We start from the raw sequence: 13,064 nt of genomic DNA, 5'->3' as shown, positions 1-13,064 counted from the left end.
TACCTTTAAAGAGCCCCTATTATGCATTATAAAAGTCTGTTTGTCGACAACAAACTAGAGTCCGGGGAAGAGCTGTTCCAGAAATCAGATAAGACAAAAACAGAATCCAAAAAAAATAAAGTGAACAAGTGAATAACAGGGTGAGAATGTGGTAAAATCTGAAAACGTGGTAAAAATCAGACGAAGGCTTTTCTTTTTCTTTTGTAAATTGTTGGTTGGGTTTAGAGAAGTAAGCGGGTGGGCGGGTCAATCAGTAAAATTGGGTTCAGAGGAGGAGGATTGGTCGCCCAGTCAATCATTCAATCAGTCAGACAAGCGGTCATTCGATAGCGGCTTCTAGCGGGTTTAAGCGAGAACATCGCGGGAGCGGACAGCACTCGCGAGAGACATTTGAGATATGAAAAATCGCACACAGCGGCCTCTTAAGGATTCGCGAAAACAAAAACTGCAAATATACATATCTCGCGGGATGTATTTTGCAGTCTCCAGAGAAGTATATGGTACTATGACTTCAGAATGAGCCTGGGTTGCCATTGTTTGTGTGAGGCTTATCTGTAGTGATTGGCTTGATGACCCAGAAGTAGCCAGACTACATAGTATATGTGAGAGCCCAATGTGCAGCATTTTATGCACTGCGATGCGCTGCACATGCGCAGAGTGGTCAGGCACCCGGGGGAGACTATGTGTTTCTGTGAGGGAGGAAGAGACTGCGGAAAAGATGAAAAGGGGTTAAAGACCTGTGAAAAGGAATATTTGTTTAATATTTTGTCATGTTATGTATAAACAAATGAAGTGTGCATTTTGACATGAAAAGAAATATTACCTAAAGAATGTTTTATGTAGAAACATATCATATACTCACCTGCAAATGGTTGAAGCCATAGTGGGCGGAGTCACTCATCATAAATAGAGCAACTCGCGCTCAGTTCAGGGTGGGAGTCGTAGGAGTTTGGAAGTGTGAGAAGTGGTGAAAGGATGGTTGGAAAGTATTAAAGGGCCATGAAACCCCCTCGTTTCAGCAGGGTGTTTTCACACCTCTACTTTGGAAAAAGTCAGAAAAGTGGGCGTGTCCAGCTCTGTTTAGGGGGGAGTGTCGGAGGAACTAAAGTGGGATGGTGTGGGAGTGTCTATTTGTGCACGCGCGAGTTTCAGAGTCAAAATACACAACCACAGCGGACAATGTGACTGTGTTTACATGGACATCTGTAGTCGAATTATTTGCCAAATTATTAAAAGTTGGACTTTAACTGCAGTTTGGCTCTTTCATTCAGGGAATTCATTCATTCCTCTCGCGACAAACGTGATATTTGATTCAAGGAACTGCTGCAAGCGTGTATTTTTCATGCAATGTTTGATACCGCACGGCGAATGAGAGAGAAAAAAACTCCGCATTTCCCGGAAACTTAGATGCACACGGCAGGTAGTGTCAGAAAGCCGCGTGTGTTATTCCGGTCACAAAATGCGGTGCTAACATTTCTGCACTCAGTGCAATAGTAACTTAATTCGATACGAACAAACTGAATAAACAAAGAGCACTGGTCGCTCACTTACCAAATCTGTAGAGACAGAACTATCACCAGCAACTAGAGCCGCGTCTTTATGGAGAGAATACTACAAGCGAATTCAGATTTCAGCGTTTGCAGATGAGAACAGCTCTCAGGTAAACAATAATCCTCAGACACGTAAGTTATTGTTGTCGAGCGTTGCGTACACTGTTAATCCATACGTGAGACTGAGCTCTCACAGAGAGAAAATGAAAACGAAACTTAACGGCAGCAAACTATAAAAGCAACACTTTACGCTTGTTTTGCCAACACAACGTGGCGTCTTTGTGGCGTAAACACGGTGACACTAATGAATATTAATGAAGTTCCACAATAGAGCGCGCTGATTGGTTTGAACCAAGCCTTACTCATGCATTAATGCATCACACTGTAAGACGTAATAAGACTCACTCAGGCACAGACGCCCAGTCTGCATGCTGGAATACACGCTATAATGTCATGACCGTGACGCAGCTTCAAAAATTCGTTTCAAACAGGAAGTACAAATTTGCTTGAAATAACGCAAAAACAACCAATTTACACTTTTTAGTGAAATATAGTTGTCCTAATAGTGTTTTTAGCAGTGTGGGACACATATACGACTATCAACAGCTCAAAAAATGTGTTTTGGTGTTTCGTGACCCTTTAAGTTTGGAAAGCAAATATTTTGTATATATTTATTTTGTTACTTTATTTTATTTGTTTTGTTGTTTGTTTATTTTTCTATATACATTTTTCTACTTTATTTTTTGGGATTTTTTTGGATTATACATGGACACTTTTGCACTGTAAATAAATGCACCTTTGCACCAGGGTGCTACGTCGGCTGAGCCATCATTTAATTTTGTCTTGTTTCATGCATACCCTAACAACGCCTCTGTGTGACACTCATGTTGTAGTTAAAGTTAATTCATGATTAGCGTATGCATTAACTCATCAAATCAATTTTAAATGCCTGAACTTTCCTTTTAGTGTGAACTATCCCTTTGATACTTTTTAAGTAACATTTAACATTTGAAGTAACATTTTAGTTATTAATTTATATTGTTGTTTGAATAGTCTGGATTAAATCCCTTTGTGGGCTGTGTGTTTGACACCAATGGCCTAAAACACATATGTACTTTATTTTTGGTGAGACTCTTCACGTTCCATTGATTTACATGAAATTGCTCTCTTCTCTCCCCCGAGCGACGTGCTCATCCTCTCTTTGAGCATTGGCTGCTAATGATGACATTAACGTCGCTGGAAACCTTTCTGATTATAGCGGAGGCGTGAGAGCGCATCACCTGTGGAATATAGATGTGCTTCAAATGGAAGTCTACTCAACACATTCTTAAAAATGAAGTTCGTTATTGGCATCAGCAGTTCCTTTAGCATCCACAAAACCTTTTCAGAGTCTTTATAGTGGAAACACGGTTATTTGATGAACTGAAGGATTCTTTGGGGAACAAAAAAGTTTCACATAATAACCAGGGTCGATGCAAAGCTCATCACACTCATAATAAGCATGATTATTATAATACATGTGAAGTATTCCTTAATTCCTTAATAATTCCTTATTCCTTAATAAGTCCCTGTATTAATCTGGGGTCGCCACAGCGGAATGAACCAACTTATCCAGCATATGTTTTACACATCAGATGCCCTTCCAGCTGCAACCCAACACTGGGAAACATCCATACACTCTTGCATTTGCACACATACACTACGACCAATTTAGCTTACTCAGTTCACCTATAGCGCACTGGGCTTGAACCAGCAATCTTCTTGCTTGATACATGCTTGATTGTGCTACCACCGTGTTGCCCCATACATGTGAAATATGGAGCTTTTAATTTATTGATATTTATTCATTTATTTTCTTTTCAGCTTGGTCCTCTTATTAATCTGGGTTCGCCACAGCGGAATGAACCGCCAACTTATCCAGCATATGTTTTACGCAGTGGATGCCCTTCCAGCCTCAACCCAACACTAGGAAATGCCCATACACTCTTGCATTCACAAACATACTCCGTTTACCTAAACCGCACGGGGCTCAAACCAGTAACCTTCTTGTTGTGAGGTGATTATACTACCCATGCATGAAGCAAATTACTGGCAAAAAGAGAATAATTTATTATACAAAAATCAAAGATAAACAGAAAATTGTAGTAACAAAGAGGAATAATATAGTTGACAACAAATAACACAAAAGGGAAGAGGACAAAAGTGGCCCTGAAGAATGAAAAGAGAATAACAAAACCAAAAAAAAAAAAAAAAACTCACTCAATATAACCCTTTTACCTAACTGAAAATAAGATAATCGAAGGCAAGTCTTTGGCAATTACACACCCTAACTTACCTACTCTAAACTTAACCAAACAGAAAAATACAAAGACATCGCACACTCCTAAATCTGGTGTGTCTATACACAGGTTTGCTAGTTATGTAAGGATGTACGTCACATGACATCTACCTCTCCAAACCCACCTGGGGAAAATGAAGAATATCAGCAAATAATCTCAAATGAATAATAAAAAGAAAATTAATGAAAATAAACAAGATGGCAAGAATAACTTTTGACAAACTAAAATAAGTACCAAAAAACAAAAGAAATGATGGGAGGCAGATTAAAAAAAAAAAAAAAAAAAGAAACCGCAAAAGCCTCTGTCCAGCGTCTCACTCGTCATCTTTTTAAAAACCTGGCGACCCCTCAGATTGGCTGCAGAAGCCGCCACTTCACTGAAGATAACGATGATTGACTGATCCTACAACCAATAAACTATTAAAAGGCGATTAAACCTGTAAAACCAAAAGAGAGAGAAGAGAGACAGAGAGAACAGGTGCACGTATACGCAAGAGAGAAGGATAGAGAGAGCAAAATAGAGAGACAAACACGTAAAATTCCTAGAGCCAAACAGCGGTTTAGAATTTTAAAATACGGGAGAATCCTGGGAAAAACAGAAGGGGTTAACATGACAGTTCATCTAATCAAACGCACATCACATGACATCAATTACTCAAATGCCCACAAACTTGTAAACAAAAGCCCCTTTCACACAATTATACCGGACACAAATTTCACACAAATATCCGGAAAAATTTCAGAACGACTTTACCAGTGAATTCAAAAAAGCACTGTCCTCACAGCCGAGGATGTTACGGAATTTTTCCGGAAAAGACCATTTACACATCCATTCCAAAATATTGGTAAATTCTGATATCATTAACCAGAAATGAAGACTAAACGGCTGCGCTTGTATTTGTAAACATTTGATCACATTACAAACTCTGTGGATGGTTGAGAGTTGTGAAAAACTTTGATGGAAACATATTGAGAAACACTTTTCGCATGTCGATATGTACATAATATGTGTGTGTGCTGGCGCTTACTGAAGAATACAGAGATTGAAGGTAAATAAACAACGGCTTATTATAAGCATCTTATCGATAGTTATTTACACAGTTGGCATTAAGAAGGAACAAAGAAACGTGATCTGACTAACATCTAGCAGCTAAATGTGTCTGGAAAATTATTTAAAGGCCTTTATTTTCAGAAACAGCGGGGTAGCATTCCCGCAAAATACATGTAATGTTACAACCTCTCTTTCCGAAAAATTGCCGGAACAAATTCACCGGTATTTTCAAAAAGGGCCTGTTCACACATACAGACATTTCCAGAAAATTGCCGGTAATTTTCTGGAAAGGTCTGTATGTGAGAAAGGGGCTAATGAGTCGCTGTCGTTTCTGGGGGAGATTCAAGCCATCAAGACCAAGTTGTGAATTTCTTCAGAAGAGCAGCATGATCTGATGATCATTATCCAGTGGATGATAAAGTGTACAATTGCCGTAAATGAGATTGGTGTTGTGATCTTGTTTCTTTTGAGTGCGCATGCGCATTAACTCGAGCAACCTGAAAATATGCTGTGTTTTGTTTGATTCAGATGGTTGTTGTTTTGTTTTATTGATGGTTCCAAATACGTGATGTAATCATAAGCTTGGCAAACAGTTTTGGAGAATTTGATGTTTCCCCATTCAGACAGAATGCCCGAGCTGCCCGATAGGCATTTCAAAGTTGGCCGCAGAGTGAAATTATTTGCCTTAAAGGGATTTTTGCTAAGTCAGTGGTTTTCAGAATATCTTCTTTTGTGTACAACGTATAATAATAATTACTTGGAACGACTTGAACATAAATAGTGAGAACATTTTCCATTTGTGGTGAACTATCCCTTTAAAATTATTAGATTTACATATATTTTTTAGAGTACTTTGACGAACCAGAAAAAGATCCTTCTCTGTGGAAACCCCCTTTGAGTTTTTTTATCTGCCACCTTTCTTCTTCAATCGCACGTGCTGATTTAACCAGAGAAAGCTGTTTTTTTTTTCTTCCAGTATGGAGACTTAGAAGGGAAAAGGGTAAAAGCACAAACAGATAAGTGGCGTTTTTTTTTAGCATGGGACAAAAGCGTCGACGTGCCGCCTGGAGGTGCACCTGGCGATTGAAAACAAAGTGATTGACTCGGGCCTGTAGATCGCCCCGGTGCCTTTGACAGATAGCGTCAGATACTGCCTGTGAAGACAGAACGCCCTTGCGGTAGTTAACATCCAGAGAGGATTCTCGCTTATTGATAGCTACACAAAAGGTGCTGAGCACAATGTCTGGCGGAGCCTCAACAAGCAAATAAAAATTGCTCGACTGAGCCCTTGCAAAGGTGACAAAGAATGTCAGGCTTGCCAGAAGATTCATTCCTCGTCCTTTCAATTCATTCCAGTGTTTTTTTTTCCCCTCCAGCTTTTTGTTCTTGTATGCTTTGAATGTTTTAGCATAGCGCTAATGAAAATGGAAAATAAAGTCATTTAGAATGACATGGTTCTGCTCTATTAGAAAACACAATGCAGTAATTATGAACATAGAGCGGTGGTAATTTAGCATATACGTTATGAGTCCTTGGATCTTTGTTTCTGGCTCAGGATGAAAAGGTTATGCAAACTCTTATGAAGGCATAACTGTATCTAGTGCAATAAAGCATTTTCTTAATCAATATTTTTTTTTTTTTCAGGCTTCGAAGTAAACATGCCAGAGCTACTTTTAATCAAGATGTGTTTTCTTGGAACTCAAAAAGCAGGTTGTTTTCAGAGAATACATTTTGAAAGAGGTGTGTTTTTCTTAGCCTGTCTTCATTTTTGTATTTGACAAAATATGATTTCTTAAAAGTACAAGATAAAACATGCTGCCAATGAGGGATGAGGTAAACAACTTAATATCAATCCAGCCTCTCAAATATGTTTTTCTCATTTTAGGAATGCTTGGAAGCTTTATAAAAAATAGATCAAAAACACAGTTCCCTATATATATATATATATAATATATATATAAATTCTATATAAGCTCTGTTTCAGGGGTCACCAACCCTGTTCCTGAAGAGCTACCTTCCTGCCCATTTCAGTTGCAACCCTGACCAAACACACCTGTTTGTAATTATCAAGTGCTGCTTTAGGTACTATTAATTGGTTCAGGTGGGTTTGATCGGGGTCGATACTGAATTTTGCAGGAAGGTAGCTCTCCAGGAACAGGGTTGGTGACCCCTTCTCTATTTGATTGAATTCTGGTGACTGTGGAGACCATTTGAGTACAGTGAGCTCATTTCATGTTTAAGAAAACAGTCTGAGATAATTTGCGCTTTTTTACATGGTGCGTAATCCTGCTGGAAGTAGCCATCAGAAGATGGATACACTGTGGTCATAAAGGGATGGACATGGTCAGCAACAATACTCAAAGAGGCTGTGGTGTTGACACGATGCTCAATTGGTACTAATGGGCTCAAAGTGTGTCAAGAAAATATCCTCTACATCAGTGTCCTGTTCTTATCTGATAGGAGTGGCACCCGGTGTGGTCTTCTGCTGCTGTAGCCCATCTGCTTCAAGGTTGGAATGTGTTGTGCATGTCTCGGTTGTAACGAGTGGTTATTTGAGTGACTTTTGCCTTTCTATCAGCTCAAACCAGCCTGGTCATTCTCCTCTGACCTCTGGCATCAACAAGGCATTTGTGCCCACAGAACTGCCACTCACTGGAAATTTTTCTCTGTAAACCCTAGAGATGGCTGTGCTTAAAAATCCCAGTTGGTCAGCAGTTTCTGAAAAACTCAGACCAGCTTATCTGGCACCAACAACCATGCCACATTCAAAGTCACTTAAATCTCCTTTCTTTCCTATTCTGATACTCGGTTCTTGACCATGTCCACATGCCTAAATGCATTGGGTTGCTGCCATGTGATTGGCTGATTAGAAATTTGCTTTAACAAGCAGTTGAACATATACAGTATATAATGTTTACACAAAAATTAGCATTGTCATTTATTCACATTCATGTCATGTGAATAACATGAGAGCACAAACTGTTATATTGGTCACGATTTCTTATATTATAAAATATATAAACAATGGCTTGTAGAATTACAAAATAGCACAAAGCAATCTTAAATGTAGTCCATATTGTACGGTGGCCGGGAAGTGCAAATCACCATTACAAAGTGTGAAACACTTTTACAAAGCTCGAGACAAATTTACATGTTGAAAAAATTTTTACCTATCATCAGACACAATTATGTAGGAAAAACAGTTTTACCAAGGACGAAACAAATTTACATTTTAGAAAAAATTAACAAGATACAAAACACTTTTACAAGTGCCGAAACAAATGTACAATTACAGATTCCTTACGGAAAGGGAATGTACCACACACCGGAAGTGACGTGAAATGCACCACACACCGGTAGTGACCCGGAATGTAACACACGCACTGAAGAATATCAATAATATCCAGCTCGTGTGTGACTTTGTAGACTGGTATCCACAAGTCTAAAACTATAAAAAATCATGGTTTGACCAACTGCGATAAAACATATCAGAGCAATTCTGAGAAAATATCAGCATGAGAGTATGTAGAAACATGTAAACGCAAATACATGGAAACAATCAAAGCATGGCATACAGTATGTTGACTGATAAAGATAACAAAACCAACCCAACTTGTAGACCTGAGTAGCTCAGTTAGATAGGTTGGTTGATACTCACACAGAGCCGCATAAATAGTGCTGTAAATCATTTTCTTATCAGCATTATCGTACCTTTAAACTTATCAAAACATGTTTGAACCAAGATTTAAGCCAAGTTGTGTTTTTAGATAAAACAATCTAGAAAAAAAATCATTGATGATGAAGAACTGCAATGTCACGTAAGATCAATTTTAAGCAGAATCTGTAAGACACATGCTGTAAAGGCTCTAACCTCTTCTGAAAGGAGGCGGGGATCAGCAGCTCATTTGCATTTAAAGAGACACAGGCAAAATACCAAGTTTTTGCTTTTATTGAAAAATAGCAATCTAAATGATAAAATAATAAATAAATAATCAATGGAATATTTTGAACTGACATTTCAATGACACTATTTGGAGACCCCTGAGACTTATTGAACTAAGTATAAAGTGGCATAAGGCATAATGAGTGTGTACTTTGAATGTATGGACTTGGTTTAAAGAAACACCACTATTTAGAGTTAAACAGTTGAGTTTTAAATCCATTCAGTCGATCTCCGGGTCTGAAGGGAGCATTTTTAGCTTAGCTTAGCATAAGTCATTGAATCAGATTAGACCATTAGCATCTCACTCAATTAAAAATAGTTTTTAAAATTTGCCTATTATTGCTATTATTATTATTATATTATTTTCCTATTATTCCTATTATTTCCTATCTTGACTCTTTTGCAGCTGCATAATATGCTAAGAATTATGAAAATTATTGTCTAGGTCATCATGTCTATGAACTATACTCTTGTATATATATACATATAGTAGTTTGCATGTTCTCCCCGTCTTGGCATGGGTTTCCTCTGGGTGTTACATTTTCCTCCACAAAGATGTGTGATATAGGTAAATTGAATAATCTAAATTGGCCGTAGTTTATGAGATTGTATAGATGTTTCCCAGTACTGGGTTGCAGCTGGAAGGGCATCCGCTGTATTAAACATATGCTGGATAAGTTGACAGTTCATTTCGCTGTGGCGACCCCTGATGAATAAAAAGACGAAGGCGAAGGAAAATGAATCAATGAATGATGCTAATGGTCTAATGGTCAATGATTTATTTTTAGCTAAAAGTGCTCCCAACAGACCCTGAGATCTGCTGAATGAATTAAAAATGGTGAAACTCAACAGTTTCACACTAGAGGTGTTGTAAAATGAGTCTATTTCCCCCAAATAAAGAGATGTTCCTTTAAAATGCTGAGTTTAAAGTAACACTAGTAATAGCAAACATCTTTTTTTGATGATGTTTTTGATAATTAAGAACTCCAGAGTCACGTGAGCATGATAAACATAATAAAACGAAGCATATGTTTTGTGTTGAGAGTATCTGAGGCACATGCTGTAAATATTCAGAGAAGGGGCGGCCATTTGCATGTGATCTGTGAGGTATTTTGAGCTGAATCATGTCATCGACATACTGTAAGACGTACATTACGTTTAATAACATGAGAATTGAAATGATTTAGCTTAAAATGCTGTGGTATAGCCAGTTCTGTTTATCCACACCAAAGTGTGTGATTTTACATATGTTGAATTAGTTCCTGTCGTCTAACAGCCACCAAAAAAGTATATCATTATGGTTGCACTTAAGCTCGACGACTCTTCAGAAGATAAGAGTTTCTCGCTGCTCAAAGGACTCCCTGAAATATGAGAGGAAACTTCAAATAGAAGGAGCACGAAGCTGAATAATTGAAAATGATGAATGCATAATGGGGTTTAAGCAGAGCCGGATGAAGCCGATATAAAAGATGAAGGTCTTGGAGAGCCGTGGCCGCAGACACCCCATACAGGACAGCTGGATCTGGAAAAAAGTCATTCGATTTCCCAGGACGAAGTGCATTAGGGACTTTTTTTTTTAATATATAAGTGCTCCATGATGTGCCTGTGTCAGATTAAAGCAGACACTGTGACATGTATTAACATTAATGTGTGGCGCTTCAGATCTGCACCTGGTAATGACGTCCCGCAGGAGTTCAGGAAAGATGATTGTTGGCTGGATATTTCAGCATGAGCGGCATTATAGACATCCATTTGATTGTAGTATTTTTATTTGATTTTATTTTAGAATAAAACTAATTTTAGGATGGATAATAGAGGCTGTAAGCAAAGTCCCGTTAAGGCAAGTCATTTCACTCGGTGGCCATCTTTGAAACGTCTCTCGGGCAGTATGCTCGAACATTCTGTCTAAATGGGGAAACATCAAATTCTCTAAAACTGTTTGTCAAGCTTGTGTGTCAGGATCCAGCCCTTACAGCCATGTCACTCCTGTCTGTGTTTAATGTCTCTGTTTGTTTTGTGTATGAGCACATGGTTGTCTCTTTTGTTGTGTTGGCCATGTGCTCCCCTTGTCCTGCCTCCTTTTTTCCTATGCCTGGCCCCCTAGTTTAGTCCTTGTTTGTCTAATTGTGTTCACCTGTTCCTCGTGCTCTCTACTCCCTTTATATTAGCTGCGTCCCAAATGGCACACTATACACTATGCACTCATGCACTATGTACTTATGCACTTACACACTCAACAGGATAGTACATGTATGTATGTCGTCCCAAATGGCACACTAATGTTTTTTTACTAAACGGAAATTCAAACCGTTTCCCTGATGACGTTTGACGGTTGCCAAATCAGTGAAATAAACGACCGAATTATCAAATAATACCTATCGTGAGTAATGCCGCATTCACCATCGGGAGGCGATATAATCACTCTCGTAGGAGAAATTTGCTTTCTCCATCCAAAATAAATAAAGTTATCCAACATGTGCGTCCGATAGCTCCGCCCCTTCCGCTACGTAAGCAAACCTGCGGTCGTTGAGTGCGTGAAGTGTCCATCATTACACACTTCATTTTAGCGGCTGAATGAGTGCATCATCCGGGTAATTAAAGTGCACTTATTATTTTAAGATTTTTCAGTGTGAACACACTACTTACACTATTTATACTACAAAATGGCGTAGAATAGTGCATAAGTATGCGATTTGGGACGCAGCTATTGAGTTCATTTTTCCCTTGTCCTTGCCGGTTTGTCATGCTGTCTTTTGTGTGCTTGTTTAGCTAATCTTGTTTAGTGCTTGGTAGTCTATATATATAATAATTCTGTTTAAATTTACATTTAATTAATTTTATTACACGTATATTTGATATATTTTTATATAAAATTAAATGGTTAATTTTATATATATTTTTTATAAATATTTCAGAGTTTTTTGTTTTTAAAATTAAGTATGTATTTTTATTTCATTTTTTTGTGCATTGTTTAATATGGCCTTTTTAGTTTTTTTTTTTTTTTTGCCATTAATCTGCCATTATTAAATGTTTCACTTTATTTAATCTGTTCTTTTTAGTTTTTATAAAGTTTTATGTTTTTGTTTTTGGATCAAATAATTATTATTTGTTTATTTGTTTATTTATTTATTTATTTATTTATTTATTTATTTATTTATTTATTTATTTATTTACTTTTAATTTAAATAAATACTAATATTACTTTATATTTTATTGACATTATTTAATTGTATTAATTTATTTAATTTTAATACATTTTCCTATTATTTTTATTATGTCCTTATTTTTTGTTTAACTTTATTTTTATTAATTTATTTTTTTACATATTTTGTTTCTTATGGCTTTAGTTCTTTAAGTTTTTCTTGAATTGTTTCATGTATTTTTCGGCATGATCACTTTATATGACAATTTATCTGCCATGAAATGGTTATTTTATTTTATTAGACTTTTTTATTTTATATTTATTTTTAATATGTTTTTGTTCTTGGAACAAATACGTATTTTTTACATAATATTATTTGGTATTTATTTTTTATCACATTGTATTGCTTTGTATATTATTTCATTGTTTCATTACATTTTGCGCTTATTTTATAACGACAATATATGTTATTATTTTTATAGTGAAGTTTTTAGTGTATACATTTTTTTCTTGTGACGTTTTTTTTGTTTTTTTACATACATTTGCTCATTTGTTTTTGGCATGATCTGTCATTGTAAGATGTTCTGTTTTATTTAATCTGTTTTGATTTAATATTTTTATTTTTAACATGTTTTTGTTTTTGGAACAAATATGTTTTGTTTACGCAATTTAACTTAATTATTTATTGCTTTCTATTTAATTCAACTATTTCATTTTATCACGTTTTGCAATTATTTTATAATGTCATGATTTCATAGTGAACTTTTTAGTCTTAACATACTTTTTTGTGACTTAAGTGTAGTTATTTGCATCAATTGTCTCGTTTATGTTCTGACATGTTCACTTCATCTGACATTTGAAGATGTTACTTATTTAATTTTTGTATTTTTGTTTGTCTGTTTCAGTTTGTGATTTTCATTCAGTTATTCGTTTTATTAGGCTTACTATATTATTTTATTAGGCTTTTAGGCATATGTCTAGTCACAGACAGGTTTTGATTACTGCCTTTGGTTGGTTGTGTTTAATTAATTGTGTGTATT

General features: G+C 36.5%; 1 protein-coding gene across 5 annotated transcripts in view; it reads left to right on the top strand.

The window, feature by feature from the left end:
* The window catches only part of csmd3a (CUB and Sushi multiple domains 3a), a 598,216-nt gene that overhangs the window by 354,183 nt on the left and 230,969 nt on the right, over positions 1–13,064 (top strand). The window lies entirely within an intron of this gene.

The sequence above is a fragment of the Danio rerio genome, chromosome 16 (genome assembly GCF_049306965.1).
Source record: "Danio rerio strain Tuebingen ecotype United States chromosome 16, GRCz12tu, whole genome shotgun sequence".
NCBI classification, from domain to species: Eukaryota; Metazoa; Chordata; class Actinopteri; order Cypriniformes; family Danionidae; genus Danio; species Danio rerio.
The sequence above is the reverse complement of the archived record's forward strand: the minus strand, read 5'-3'. Positions and strand labels throughout refer to the sequence as shown.